We start from the raw sequence: 16,025 nt of genomic DNA, 5'->3' as shown, positions 1-16,025 counted from the left end.
CTCACAACCTTGAGATAATGACCTGATCCAAAATCAAGAGTCAGACTCGGGTTGCCTGGGCAGCTCAGTTGGTTAAGCGTATGCCTTTGGCTCACGTCATGATCCTGGTGTCCTGGGATCGAGCCCCAGGCCTCCCCATCTCTTATTTCGTCCACCCCCCACCCACCTCCCCTCTGGTAAACATTAGTTCTTTACAGTTAAGAGTCTCTTTCTTGGCTCCCCACCCCCCCTTAGCTCGTTTGTTTTGTATCTTAAGTTCCACATAGGGGTGAAATCCTATGGTACTTGTCTTTCTCTGAGGGACTTATTTCACTTACTATAATACTCCCTAGCTCCATCCCTGTCATTACAAATGGTAAGCTTTCATTCTTTTTTATGGCTTAGTTTTAATTTTTTTGAGGAACCTCCATCCTGTTTTCCACAGTGACTGGATCAGCTTGCGTTCCCACCAACAGGATTGCGTTTCCCAATCCACAAAAGCAAGATTTTAGAGGGAAGGCTGGCTTCCGAATCTGCGGGTCTTGGATACTTGAGCCAAACGTGGTCTGGCCCAACATAAGGGCTGTGGGAACTGAACGCACTGCCTTCTAATGGTCATAGACCATTTTGACTCCCACGCTGCTCCTACTGAAACTTCTTTTAGCTTTAGCAGAACAGTAAATGGTCATACAAACTTGGGGAAGGCTCTGTGAGCCACATAAGGTTCTGTTCTCTCGAACTGTCTTTTCCCAGCGCAAGTGAAGCCATCCGTCAGTTAGGCAGAGCCTGTAATGAGAAGACAACTGGGCCCCATGGCTTCTCCCCGGCGCAGAAGAAGTGGTTTTGGTTTCGGGTTTGTTTTTTGTTTTTTGTTTTTGTTTTTGTTTTTGTTTTTGCTTTTTTATGGTGGGTATTTTTTAATCTTTTGGTTGACTCAAATTGTTCAGCTTGCTAGGTTTAATGTAAAAGATTTTTATATTTGCTTTCAGACAGATATGCTTAAAGTTCAACCCCAGGGTAAAGCATATCTGAGTCTGTGGCCACGTGGGGGATGCTTTGTGAATGAATACTTTTGGGTACTTCTGCTTCTGCTTCAAAAGAAACGCTTTCCAGGAAATCAGGAGAGGCCACATACCCTTGTTTTCTCGCCTCGATGAAAGATGGTTTCCTTCACCTTTCCCAGAACCTCAGAGCAGGGGTTAGGGTGGCAGTAAGGAGTCGTGAGTCAGAAAAGTCCACTGTGGCTCCCATGTCACAGCCCAGAACCTTCTCTTCAGGCATGATGTCATCAAGCTGCTGGTGTTTACCAGGAATAGAAATGGGGCAGCTCTGGGTGAGGCGGGGAGAGCTCTCTATAGGCAGCAGGGGACAGGAGGTGGAGGGCAGCATCTGTTGGGTGGGAAGCCTCTCAGACGTGCTCTGCCAACCATTGGTAAGAATTCCACACTAGGGACAGACAACAGTAGTAATAGTGGCATTCACGGAGCGTGCACACCGTTCTATTTTAAATGCTTTAGGACCTCCCTTGACCGTATGTTTCTTACCTTCTCTGCAGACCCTGTGGCCCCTCAAACAGCTGCCCCCGCTCGACCCACTTAATCCAGGGCTTTACGTGGGTACATGTTCATAGCAGTAATGACTCTGCTTGGTGAAGTAAGGACATTGAGTGGCTTTACTTTATTTTTTTTTAAGAGCTGCTTGATAATGAACCCAGAGATAACTAGGGGAAGAGAGTACTTAAGGCTCAAAGATGCAGGACAGTGTGGGCAGAACCAAGGAGTGCATTCTCCGCAGGGCCCACCAAGCAGAGGCAAGGTCCGCACATGAACCCAACGGCGGGTCTCTGGCTCCTGGCTGAGCAGGAGTAGAGATTAGTCGGGAGGATGAACTTTTGAGGCTGATCTGTGCCACCTTTGGGATGGACGTGTTCTGCAGGATTCCGGCACTGAGCTGTGTTTGCCCACACACAGTCACGATCCACAGAGCCGAAGCAACACGGTGCCATCATCTTTATGGGAGGTGGAGAAAAACTCAGTCTGGGGAGGGACGAAGGAGTCACAGGACATCAGGGTCTCTTTGATACGAATCAACATTTCAGGACTGATATGGCAAAGAGCATCAACTGGAAGATTAGTCTGTAAGGTTGGGCTTGGAAGGGGTGGGGTGGGCGGGGCGGGAAGGCTTACCCACCCTTGTCACTCAAGATCTCTCTCTCTTTTTTTTTTTTTAATGACTATCATCTTTTTTAAAAAAATATTTTATTTATTTGAGAGAGAGAGAGAGAGAGAGATCACAAGTCGGCAGAGAGGCAGGCAGAGAGAGAGAGGGGGGAAGCAGGCTCCCCGCTGAGCAGAGAGCCCGATGCGGGGCTCGATATCATGACCTGAGCCGAAGGCAGAGGCTTTAACCCACTGAGCCACCCGGGCGCCCCGTCACTCAAGATCTTATACCCACATGGCAAGCATGAGGATCCTGGCAGATCCATAAGAAAAATGTGGGAAGATACGTATGTATCATGACTGATCTGTCATTCTCCAAATATGGGGAATTATTCTGGGAGACACTTCTTGAATTCTTCTTGTCTAGATATTCCCAGAGTTGCAGGCGGACCTGTCTTAGGGCCCTCTTAGTTGCAAAGGTTGGAAAATTCAACAAAATAACAAAGTGAGGAATTTATTGGTGTAAGTGACTGTCAAATCCCGGAGTAGATGAGGACCGCTGCATTGAGGGCTTCATGACATCTGCTTGAAAATAACGTAATGGGCCGGTTTTGCAGAACCATGTGATTCTTGTGGATTAGGAAGTCAAGGACTGGGAGAGACAGAAAGAGCAAAGGACTGCAGGACGTCTTGGCTTGTTTTCTTCCTGTTGGACCAAGAACATGTTCTGATGCCCAAAAGGTGATCCTTCCGTCCAGACTCATGGGACAGACGCCGGGACCCAGAGTCTGAGACAGAGATTTGCTGTAGGAAGTTCACTGGGGGAGGAGGAGGCAGCAGGACCAGGCAGAGAGAGTCTGGCAAAAGCCTGAGCCAACCTACAGGCGACCTCGGGAGACTCAATGGACCCTCCGGGCTGTCCTTCAATAGTGGGCCTCTCTACTTATCCGCTGGTGGCTGCAGGCTGTCGAGGATGAGGGGGACTCTCCCAGAGAGCGTCTCAGTTGGGAGCTGGGAGCCATCAACACTGTCAGCAGGTGGGAACGTGGGAAATTCATCCTTCGGTCCTGAAGCAGGTGGCGAATGGACAGGACACCACATGCGTAGGCCACCCACAACAGTTTCTACTATACTTAACATTTTCTGGGCACCCTGATGGTTTCTGGGGAGTCGACAATTTAAAAAGGCCCCCTGAGAAGTTCCGCGAGTGGAGGAGATGTCCACGGCCGGGGGGGGGGGGTGTAGGGGGGATGGGGGAGTTGGGGAGCGGGGGTGGGGGGACCGCCCTGTTGCCTGCCCTTTGCTATCGATGCGGTTCTGTCTGCAAATACGAAAACCATCTCTGTTTGGGGGATGTTTGGATTTTACTCAACACCGGTGTCAGAGTTGCAGATCAGATTTCCTCTAAAGCCACGTAACTAGGCTCTGCGCAAATATAACTTCGAAAAAAAAGAACGTTCCGTCTGTTTAAAGTCCCAGCTCCGCCTGATGGCGGACTTACTCAGCCATTTCAGGTTTAAACCGAGCCATTTCCCTGTATTTTCTTTTCTTTCTTTTGCCCACGGATGATACTGAGGTGACACGGAAGAGGGTCGAGTGCGGTCTCTTTCCTCTCCCGCATGGCTCGCATCTGCGGTGGGTGAACTGTTCCACCCGCGGTGCGACCATCCCCAACGCCTGGCGGAGCATTTCCCGTGGGTGCAGTTCACACCGCTGTCCACCGGGGGGAACCGCCCTCCAGCTATCAGTTAGCTCCGGCTGTTCTCGCCGCCGGGCCGCGGCGCCACTTCCTGGCGTGCAGCCAGCCATCCATACTCCGCTGCTTCCTTGCCTTTGTGGCAGGGAAACTTCTAGAGTGTTGTCAAGTGACAGGAGTTTCCTCTGGGAGTTGGACACGAGTTCATCTATTCTCAGTAACCCTATTGCGGGGGCAGGGAAGGGGCAGCACCTTGCATAATCGTCACCGGGAATAGCTCATACTTTAAGCCCTCCATCCTCTATATGGCAAAATTGTTTTCAGTAATAATCATGAAATAAGCAAATAATACTCACAGCCGGAATAGACAGGGAAAATTTTTAAATTGAATTTCGAATATATAACCAAGCAAGTAAAACAATCAGATAAAAGAAAACAACTAACACAAGTACCACTACTGCAATGCACCTCCTTATACCTTTGCTCCACAGTTTTTATTCTGCCTTGTCGTTTGAATTTGACCCTCTGGTTACAGCCTGATATGATATTTTTTGTAAATAATTGTCCAGTAAGTAAATTAAAACAAAAACCACACACAACAGGATGGAGACCTCAGCAAAAGGTACAATAGAAGCGACCACTACTGTACCTAATGCTTTGTTTTCCTGTTTTGTTCTTTAGTTTTAAAAGAGGTGTGCGCTTCAAAAAATGTAGATTCCAGCTGGAAAATGCTAGTCAAGTTCAATGCAATATTTCGTTACATGAAATCAAACGTTCACCTGCCAAACAAAAAAGTGTGGCATCTCACGATTGGCACTATGTTTTACTGGTGTAAATTTTAAACACTGATAAGACTCCAGATGGCAACGGAAAATGACATAATTTAAGTAATTCAAGTTCAAGTTTGTTTTCTTTCCAATCACTGCACTTTCATCATTTGTTTGAAACCACTAAGGGAAGGCAGGAATATGTCACACCACAGGATTGAAGACACACACGTTAGTGCCCAGAGTGAGCTGGTGTGATTCTGAATCCTCAAGGACTTCTTCTTGAATGAGAAGTGAGTGAGTCCACAGTGCGTGTGTGTGTCTGAGTGTGAGTGTGGCTGGGTCCACAGATACCTAGAATAAACTGCGGAACAGGCAGTGCCCCCAAATCAATGTCCATGTGGATACAATATTGATAAGTAACAAAACTGTACTCACTTAAAGCTTACAGATATATTATTAAAATTTAGCAGTCATCACATCAATTATTTTGAACTTGGACTGACAAAGTATTTTTGGGATGGGTGGGAAGAGTTTATCACTTATATTATTTTGAATGGCTGATGGATGGTGATAATAAAACAGAGATTGACTTGGAAAGTTTTATTGATTGTTTTCAAATTCTCTCCATGAATGCATCTCCTTATACCCTTGACTTCCTGCTAAGTGGGAGAGCTCATTCTTTCTATTTTGGATGGTGGGGCATATACTCTGACCAGAGTCCTGGATAAGCTCCTATTCTCCTGTTGCTTCCTCTCAGACAGTCCTTCCCCAGCTCAGAAGGTCTTTACTAATCTTTGGGATGAAGGGGTGGTATGGAGGACAAGACTAACTAAATAAGTTGTCTCCCTAACTCTTTCCTATACTTGGACGAAGATTTCTGAACCCAAGGTAAATAATTTGCTTGTTTATCTTAACACGTTCCCTGCCATGACATGGTAATTCATGTCTAGTTTAATGACTCATTTCTAGCTGTTTGACCTGAAAAAAAAAAAAAGGTCTTAGGTAGGATGATCATAAAAACAAAACTGAGGCACTTTTGGAAGTAAAAGGGGACACTGAGTAATTACGCCAGGATAACAGGTGTGAGTTGGACAAACCAGGATGTACGATCACTCTAGTGCATGCATGAAGATGTTAACTGAAGATTGGTGTGTGTGTGTGTGTGTGTGTGTAGAAAAAATAGAACATGAGTTATTACTTAAAAATAATATCTTATGTTGCATAAAAATATAACACTGGTTAAATACCCCAGGCCTTTTAAAGATTTTATTTATTTATTTGACAGAATGAGAGAGAGTGAGAACATGAGACGGAAGAAGGTCAGAGGGAGCAGGATTCGATCCCGGGACTCCAGGATCAGGACCCGAGCCGAAGGCAGCCACCCAACCAACTGAGCCACCCAAGCGCCCCCTGCCCCAGGCCTTTTAAATACATTTTTGATGATATAGTTCTAGCATTCCATGTATTTTTTATTTAAAAAATTTTTTATTTTAGAGAAAGAGAGAGTATAGGGGGGGAGAGGCAGAGGGGGAGGGAGAGAGAATCTCAACCAGACTTCCTGCTGAGCATGGAGCCTGATGTGGGGCTCAATCCCACCACCCTGAGATCATGACCTGAGCCAAAATCAAGAGCTGGTTGCTCAACTGAATGTGCCACCCAGATGCCCCTTAAAGTCTTTATCTAGTAAGTTCATCCTCTGGGCTTAGGACTGGCTTTTGTTGATTTATATTATTCCTTGAATGGGTCAAACTTTCCTGTTTCTTTGTGTCTCTTGTGATTTTTTTTTTCTGTAAATCTAACATTTGAATCTTAATATGGTAACGCTAGAAGTCAGATTTTCTGTCTTAAAAAAAAAAAAAAAGAACAAAAACTGTTATGGGGTGTTTCTGATAGAGATCAGTCCAAGGTGAAATTTTAAGGTCTTTTTGGTTCTTTTCTGAGCTTGAAATTTACTTGGGCATGAGTGGTGATGTCTAGATTTCTCTGTATATTTGGTGGGTTTTCTTAAAATAAGATTTAAAACATTTTTTTAAAAAGTAATCTCTACAGCCAACGTGGGACTCAAACTCACAAACCATGACCAAGAGTCGCACGCCCTACTGACTGAGCCAGCTGGGAACCCTTATGTGGTTGCTTTTGATTGTCCTAGTTCTTAAATGTATAGCTCCCAAAAGGGGCAAATGGGGAAAAAGAAAAAAGAGAAAAATAATAGGTTCTCTCTCTTTAAATCTCTTGGGAGCTGTTTCAGGCTGTAGGGTCTGTGCTGATGGCAGCCTGCCTCTATGTATGCACCTTTTTGATCAGACGTAGCAAGGGAACACAGATCCTTGATGTCTGAAGGACCAGGTCCTCTTTGCCCATCCTGGCTCCTGTAGCCTGTTCCAGAAATGTGAGCATGGCTGCCTACCAGGATGGGTGTTCTGGATGGTGGCCAATGCTGTGCTAGTGACTGAAATTGACTAAAATGAAAAACAATTGATCAACCAAGACTTCATCTGGAAGCCATAAACTTTGAATAGACTCTATACTTTCTATAGATTTTATTTATTTGAGAGAGTGGGGGGAACAAGTGGTGGGGAGGGGCAGAGGGAGGGCGAGAGAGAGAAGCAGACTCCCCACTGAACAGGAAACATGATTTGGGGATCAATCCCAGGACCCAGAGATCACGATCTGAGCCAGTACTTTTGTTGTCCAGATGAAAAGATGGATTCCTAGTGCTTCCTCCTCTCCCATCTTTCACAGTGCCACTTCCTACCTAATTCTTCTTTTTTTTAAAATTTTTTAAAAAAATTTATTTGACAGACAGAGATCACAAGCAGGCAGAGAGAGGAGGAAACAGTCTCCCCACTGAGCAGAGCCCCGACACGGGGCTCGATCCCAGGACCCTGGGATCATGACCTGAGCTGAAAGCAAGGCCTTAACCCACTGAGCCACCCAGGCGCCCCCCTAGTTCTTTTTCAATCTTTGTACCACTGACAAATGCTCATGAAGAATGGGAGGGCACTCTCCTTTGGAAACCTCAGAACCCATGGACTGGCCATCATCCTTCAAGGTGAACAGCAATAGGTTCTGTATGTTTTTTCTCACAATAGGACCCCAAACATCTCATTAGGAGGCAGGATGTAGCTGGATAAGCCAATAATATTAAGGATGATTTCTTTGGAATTTCCTTTGTGTCTTTCCCACATTCCTATGGCTTATCCTATCTGTGCTTTTTCTGTTTTGTTTTGTCTCTCGGAAGGCATTTTCCAGATGAAAAATGGAAGAAGCTTGTTAAGACTGGTTGGCTTTGCTTTCAAAACCTAAAGTCCCCAAGGAACACTAGAGATTCTCTGGAAGAGATCAGGAGAGAGAGGAAAGAAGTTGAGTGCTTGGGAAGGGTGGAAAGTGGGGCAGGGTCTGCAGGTTGTGGGGGGCAAGGATTCAGTCCTGAGGTCTGGTAGCACCCCCAGGGAAGCAGCAGGCCCATAACAGAGTGGCTCTTAGGAAGGGGAGCAGCCAGACTGGAAGCCCTATTTCCAAGGCCTTGTGTGGTGGTGAATGTCAACATCGTAGCAGCCAAGAGTGTCCAGGGCCAGTAGTAACCTGGTGGTCTTTTTAAACAGATAACTAATAATCCCTGGCTTTTCCCCACCCCATCCCTGTAGTATACCACCCATGTCCATGGGTTGCAGATAGCTCTGGTAGGGAAGCGTCATAAAAAGAATCCACAAAACTAACCAACCTGTGATTTACTGCCAACTTGGAGGAAATGGGGACTTAAATTAAAATTATGTTGCCATAGAGAAAATCGAACTATGAGACTGCACCTGCCTGTACTTATGCACTGAGCTATATACCATTCCCTCTGTTGAGGCCTCTGTTTTCATCCATCTTCGTCTGGGGAGTGCTTACCCCTCTGCTTGGTAGTCACTATGTGCTCTGTGAATGGCTGCTGGATTATGAAGACTCATTTCAAAGTTCTCGATAATGACGCCAAATTGCGTTTTTAGCAGCCTTCTAGCAGAAACTCTCTTACGATTCTGCTATTGGTTCATGAATTTCTATTTAACTGCCCTCTCACTGGCCTTGATAATGAGCACTCTTTAATTTTTGGTCTTTTGCTTTTATTTATTTATTTATTTATTTTTCTAGTTTTATTTGTACATGAACAGTGAATATTGGAACACTGCATCAAAAACTAGTGATGTGCTTTGGTGAGTGCTGTGAAGTGTGTAAACCTGGTGATTCACAGACCTGTACCCCTGGGGATAAAAATAAATGTTTATAAAAAATAAAAAATTTAAAAAAAATGTCTACATTGGGGTGCCTGGGTGGCTCAGAGGGTGATCTGCCTTCAGCTTGGATCAGGGTCTCAGGGTCCTGGGATCGGGCCCCGCATTGGGCTCTCTGCTCAGTGGGGAGCCTGCTTCTCCCTCTCTCTCTCTGCCTGCCTCTTTGCCTACTTGTGATCTCTCTTTCTGTGTCAAATAAACAAATAAAATCTTTTAAAAAAAAGTCAACATTTAGAACTCTTTCCCCTCTTTTCTCAACAGTTGCATTCCCAGCGGAAACCAGCTGGTCTGGCTCTCACAGGCAGCCCAATGGGACTCTTCCCCTGAGATGCGCTGTCATCTGGGGGACAGGCTCCTGTCCTCTTTCTTCAGTGACCAAGCCAGTCCTTACATCTCATGGTGCTTGATTTTATACATCAATCTGGCTAGGCTATGGTATTCAGGTGTTGGATAAAACACCAATCTAGATGTTTTTGTGAAGGTAGTTTTTAGATATTATTAATACATAAACCAGTCGATTTGGGGCAAAGCACATTACCCTCCATAACGTGTATGTGTGTGTATGTGGGGGGGAAGCTTATCCAGTCCATTGAAGACCTCAAAGGAAAAAGACAGGTTCCCTTGGAAGAAGAAGGAACTTGGCCTCCAGACTGCCTTCAGACCGAGAAACTCATCTCTTCTTTCAACTCCTCTCTGGGTCTCCAGGCTGCTCCCCATTCACAGATTTCAAATGTGCCAGCCGCCACAGTCTCATGAGCCAATGCCTTAAAATAAATGTCTCTCTGTATATGTACACATCCTACTGGTTCTCTTTCTCTGGAAAATTGGAATCAGAGTCATGCAGGCTCACAGGAATCCGCAGCCCCATAAGGCTGATTTCACTCCCTGAGCTGGGGGCTGCCAGGGTCTGAGGGATGAGAGCCTGGTGTTTGGATCTGGGAGTGTTTGTGAAATACCTTCAAGGTGTGTTTGTCACCCTAAGGCACCCAATTTTGACCTCATCACCCCTAAATCTATGGTGCAGGCTGGGAAGAGGTAGTCTGCGTGACCTGGGGAGTCTGAGGTCAGTGTGCGGAGAGATGAGATTGTGGCTAAATCAAAGACAATGACCACATGGAATAGTCTGGCTCGGAGACTGGGGTGGGTGGTCTCAACTCATGTTTTGTCTTCCTCATCAGAGATCAGACCAGGGCAGCCAGGAGGTCTGCTCATTCCTTCTCCGCATCCTAGATGGAGTCAACCAGAGGCTGATTCCTGGTTTCAGCAAAGAGTTGGACGGCAAGACCAGGGAGTCTGGGGATGCCTCCATGCACAATCCAGGCCGGGCGGGGAGAACACACAGTTAGGATCATCTAGAGGGGAGCCCGGGCCGTTCCAGTATTAGCAGCAATTCCCAAGATTCCTGTGGCTATTGCTCTTGGGGGTACAAACAATAATATAAAATAACAAGTGAATTTCCACACATATAATTTGTAGTTTATTCTTTGCTTTGTTTATGGAAGATGGCATATCAGTATGTTTAGATGCATGGGAGGTTGATGACATCCTCTTTCTTTGGAAATCTCTCTTCTTTGCTAACCATGTTTTTTTTTTTTCAAGTTTAATTGAGCATTAAGAAAATTCGATCATTAAAAAAATACTGTTAATCATAGTGTCTACCCTTTGTGGGATTCAGAAGATCACACGGGATGTTACATTAAACAGCTTAATCCAGGGCCAGGCAAAACCTCAGCTTTCAATAAAATTTAGGTATAATTTTTATTGTCATCACTATTAATCACTATTATAATCACTATTATCATCACTATATGATGCTTTTGGCAACCAACTCATCCTGGTTCTCTTATCCTAGTAAGTGTCAATTCACTGGGAAATGTCTGTTTTGATCAAGAAAGAGCATCATGAGATTTAGACCCAATTATGGAGGGCATGAATTCACTTCCATGAGTGGAAACAGTGGTGACAGCGGTGGGAGAAACTCCTCACCAAAGCTACCCAAACCCCGCCTCAGAATCTGCATTTCTGGAGAGAAGGAGACCCGTGAGACTCAAAACACCTGAGCTGGAAGAATCAGAATCCATCACATTACAAGCCAAAAAGGTCTTTTTTGGAGATGCTTTTGCGCTTCTAAAATACACTGTAGAGAAATCGTGCAGAGGAGAGCATGTGTGGTGGCTAGTCTGCTGAGTAGCGCGATTGACCTTCATAATCTGGCTGCAGTGAATAAAAGGGTCTGCGTTATTTCATCCACTCTTCTTGTGTATCTGAGATTTGCCAGAAAAGGAGGGAGGGGAAGCTGAGTCCGACAGGAGCTGCTTTCATTATTCTGTCCAGGGTCTCCTCTGCCCTTCCTGTAGACTGTAGGAGTCCGTATGAACCTAGGAGCTTATGCAGTGTTGGCATGGGACTAGCACTGCAGAAGAGAGAATAATAAAATAGCAACTCCTGGGAGCCTGGGTAGCTCAGACGGTTGAGTGTCTGACTCTTGATTTCGGTTCAGGTTATGATCTACAGGCTCTCTCTACCTCTCTCTCTCTCTCTCTTTTTAAAATATTTTACTTATTTATTTTGACAGAGAGAGGGAGAGAGATCACAAGTAGGCAGAACAGCAGGCAGAGAGAGAGAGAGGGTGAAGCAGGCTCCCTGCTGAGCAGAGAGTCTGATGCGGGACTGGATCCCAGGACCTGGAGATCATGACCTGAGCCGAAAGCAGAGGCTTAAGCCACTGAGCCACCCAGGCATGCATGATCTAGGCTCTTAAGACTGAGTCCCATGATGGGCTCTGCACTGGGTGTGGAGGCTGCTTAAGAGTCTCCCTCTCCCTCTGTCTCTCCCCTCAGCTCTGTCTCTCAATCTCTAAATATAAAAGAGAGTGTTGCAACATTGGAGTGGGCTGTGTTGTAAGACAGCAAGCTTGCATCATTGCTGACATTCAGGAGGAGACGTGGAACCACCGATCAGGGATCCTATGAAATGCACAACTGTCCTGGGAGTTAGGTGGAGCCTGGGGACCACCCTGGTTGCCCCACTTATTACATATAATCATTCCACTTAGTAAGAGACCTAAGGGATCTTCTTAACGACTCGATGCCTTGTTCCTACCGTGCACTCCTCTCCTGGAAGACAAGGAATTTTTATTTTCTTGCTGTCAGGATGACATCCCTAAACCAGAGTTGCAGTTAAGGTGACGTGAATGGCTACGGACTTACCAGAGGGTATATGTTTTCCAAAGCTGTAGTAATAAAAAAAAGAGCCCAGACAGAGGAAGTGAGGGTATTGTGTTCTCACATGGGATACGATGACAAGACCCATATCTTCCACGTTTACTATAGAGAGTTACCAGCCAAAACACAAGTGATCAATTTCTGTCCTAGAGAACCTGCTAGCAAGGGGTGGCACCAGTTTCCGGATACTTCCAGGATGTGATGAAGGCAATCATATATCTGAGCTGACCTTTGCTCACCTGTGGTTCCCTTCCCAGCAATGTAATGGCAGAAACTGTGCTCACCCCAAGAAGGGTTCCAGGAAATCCTTGGAACACCATCTTCCCTTTCCTTCTGGCTTCAGACCAGAAGGTCAGACCAGTGATCCACACAATCCTGGAGGAACACGGAGAAGCTATTTTCCACCCTGTGCTTTTTTCTCACCTGGAGGCACAAATGTGATGGCTAAAACGGAGAGATTCCCAGCAGGAACTTAAAAGTCATCTGGCTCACTCAGCCCGGGGGACTCATTGCCAAAAATCCAGCCCAGTTGCCTGGAAGGTTGACGAAGCCAAGGAGAATCTGGGCCCAGAAAATCATTTCCCCCGTGGGCTGGAGGTGGAGAGTCAGGCCATAAGCAACTGTGAGGCTGTGGTGAACAAAAGAGGAAAGACTAAGGCCGTAAGGGTTAGATTCTCTGTCCTAAACATGATGATTCGAGCCAGGAAGCCGAGGTTGGTGTTAAAATATAAAGGTACGATTTGATTTGTAGAATATTTATGTTGACTATCTTTTCCTATTTTCCATATTTTTGAAACTCTGACATTTAGGCTCTTGACCTTGGAGAGATTGCCTCTCCCAGGGTTAGCTAAGTCATAGGCATAAAACTCCCCGTAAGTGTGCCTTTGACACACAAACCACCAACCCAGAGTTCCAACCCCAACCATTTCCTTTATCAAGCTTACATACCACACGAACATTCCTGAACCCTTGCCTAAACCACCCCAGGGCCAGGTTCTGGACAACTAGGGGTCACTGCTATAGCCCAGAGCCTATACTGACCTTACTGGGGGACCTACCCTCTCCTGTTCCCACCAAAACTGCAAAAAAAAAAAAAAAAGGTGCTGGGCTATGCTTTCTTCTCTCTGCCTCCGGACTGACCCTGGTGCTCTCCACATAGCCCTCTCCGGCATGCCATGCCTTCTCTTTCTAAGGATCCGTGAGTATAAACCTCCTTCATGATAATTATCTCCAAGTGTGCATGTCTTGCAACACCTGATTAAAGCTAATCTCTGGGTACGTTTTAAACACAGTTTCTTTGCAAGGTAATGATTTAAAAGTTATCCTAAATAATGATATGATCATGGAGGTTATAATCATTGTTAAGTTTATTGGGGGGTGGAAGACACATAATGGGACCTTCTAGAGTTTGAGAGTTTTCCCCTATATCTTTATCTGGGTGGTGGTTATATATTCACACATAGAAATATTGATTGAGCTGCACTTTACTGTTTATACTTTTACCTCAGTTGAAATAGAAAACAAACAAGTAAAGGAACTTAAAGCGAAGCCTGTCCATGATTGAAGATGTCAGCATCATCTCCAGTGATGAGCCTTGTGGGGCCATGTGATAAAACTCCTCATGACACAATTTGTTTTGCTTTGGTTTTTTCATCTCTTCCAAACAGCAATTATCTTTGTAGCTTCCTCAGATTTTATTTCAAATCTATCTCTAAAGCGTGTTGTATCCTCTGAAATAACAAACAGAAAAATATCCCTAGTATTTTAATATTTTTCATGAACTGTGTGTAAAGTCTACCTCACAAAGGACAGAGCACAGATTCCTTTATGCAGGTTGGGCATGCAGACTGAGTCACACACAGAAGGGTTTTTTTCTGTGCTGCTTCCAGCTCCTCCTGCATCTCACAACCTTCAACAACAACAGCAAGAAATCGCTGAGTTTCCCCAAAATGTAGGCATCGTATGGTCCATAATGGAGGACGAGATAGATGGCTTGTTTTTCTGTATACTGGAAAATACAGCCATTAAAGATGCATTGGCAAGTGTAGAAGTACCATGTGAATTGGGGGGCTAGGGGGACTGAGGGAAATTACGTAGCGACAATGACATTTTAATGTGAGACTCAACTGGGTTGCAGGGTCTCAGAAGGGGTGCGTAGTCTAGAGATTTAGATTTGGATGGGGACTAAATGAAGAGTAACTAGAGTTATGTTCCAATGCTTCATTTTTATCTGATGGGAATGACAGTTTTGGCAATTGAGCTTGGTTCCTAGTTGGCCCCTCTTAGTTAAAAAAAAAAAATGTTTATTTTGGGAAAGAGGATAATTTCCTGAGAGCCTATATTATGGTTCTTGGATTTACCTCTTTCAGAAAAATCTTGGCATGCTGTGCTGCATGAATGAGATGGTTCTCAATCTGAGAATGAGATCAGGGGAGAGCTTGGTGTAGTATGATTTACACCCAGATTTTATAACCTGGCCTTATATGATGGCTCTGCAACATGCTAGGTATATACCTTGAGGAAAGTAACAGGACATCTCTAAGCCTCAATCTCTTTGTCACTAAAGAGATGAAAGAATGGTTTCATATCCCCCAAATCAATCAGCATGACACATCACTTTAACAAAGTGAAGGATACAAACCATGTGATCATCTCAGTAGATGCAGAAAAAACATTTGACAAAATTCAACATTCATTCATGACAAAAAGTCATAGCAAAAAATTCACAGCTGGGGCGCCTGGGTGGCTCGGTGGGTTAAAGCCTCTGCCTTCAGCTCAGGTCGTGATCCCAGGGTTCTGGGATTGAGCCCGGCATTGGGCTCTCTGCTCAGCAGGGAGCCTGCTTCCTCTTCTCTGCCTGATTCCTCCTCTCTGCCTTCTTGTGATCTCCGTCTGTCAAATAAATACATAAAAAATCTAAAAAAAAAATTCACAGCTAACATCTGTTGCATTTCTGTACCCTAATAATGAAGTAGCAGAAAGAGATATTTAAAAAACAATCCATTTACAATTGCACCAAAAGGAACAAAATACCTTGGGATAAATTTGATAAAGGAAGTGAAAAACCTATATTCTGAAATCTATAGGATATTGATGAAAGAAATTGAAGATGACACAAATGGCAGGATGTATCATGTTCACAGATTGGAAGAATTAATATTATTAAAATGTCCATACTACCCAAAGCAATCTACAGATTCAATGCAGACCCTATCAAAATACCAGCCATTTTTCACAGAACTAGGACAAATAATCCTAAAACTCATATAGAACCACAAAAGATCCTAAATAGCCAAAGCAATCTTGAGAAAGAAGAACAAAGCTGGAGGTATCACAATCTCAGATTTTTCAAGATATATTACAAAGATATATTAACCTGGCTGCTTCTGGCTTTTTTCTCATAGTAGGCCCTCAATAAATGTTTGTTGAGTGAAAAAACCAAAAAACAAACAAACAAACAAACAAAAACGGTATAGCACAAAAATAGATACATAGATCAGTAGAACAAAATAGAGAGCGAGAAATAAACCTATGCTTGTCTGGTGAATTAATCTATGATAGATGAGGCAAGAATATACAGTGGGGAAAAGAGAGTCTTTTCAATAAATGGTGTTGGGAAAATATATATAGGATTCCTACAACTCAACATCAAAAAAGCCCCACAAATAATCCAATTAAAAATGGGTAGAAGACATGAACAGATATGTCTCCAAAGAAGACATCCAAACGGCCAAAAGACACATGACAAGATGTTCAACATCACTTATCACCAGGGAAATGCAAATCAAAATCACAGTGAGATACCAGCTCACACCAGTCAGAATCGCTGGTATCAAAAAGATAAGAAATAACAAGTGTTGGCTAGGATGTAGAGAAAACAGAACCCCATGCAGTCTTGGTGGGAATGTAAATTGGTGCAACTA

Source organism: Mustela putorius, unplaced genomic scaffold (genome assembly GCF_011764305.1).
Source record: "Mustela putorius furo isolate JIRA1106 unplaced genomic scaffold, ASM1176430v1.1 tig00000127_pilon_pilon_pilon, whole genome shotgun sequence".
Taxonomy (NCBI): Eukaryota; Metazoa; Chordata; class Mammalia; order Carnivora; family Mustelidae; genus Mustela; species Mustela putorius.
The sequence above is the reverse complement of the archived record's forward strand: the minus strand, read 5'-3'. Positions refer to the sequence as shown.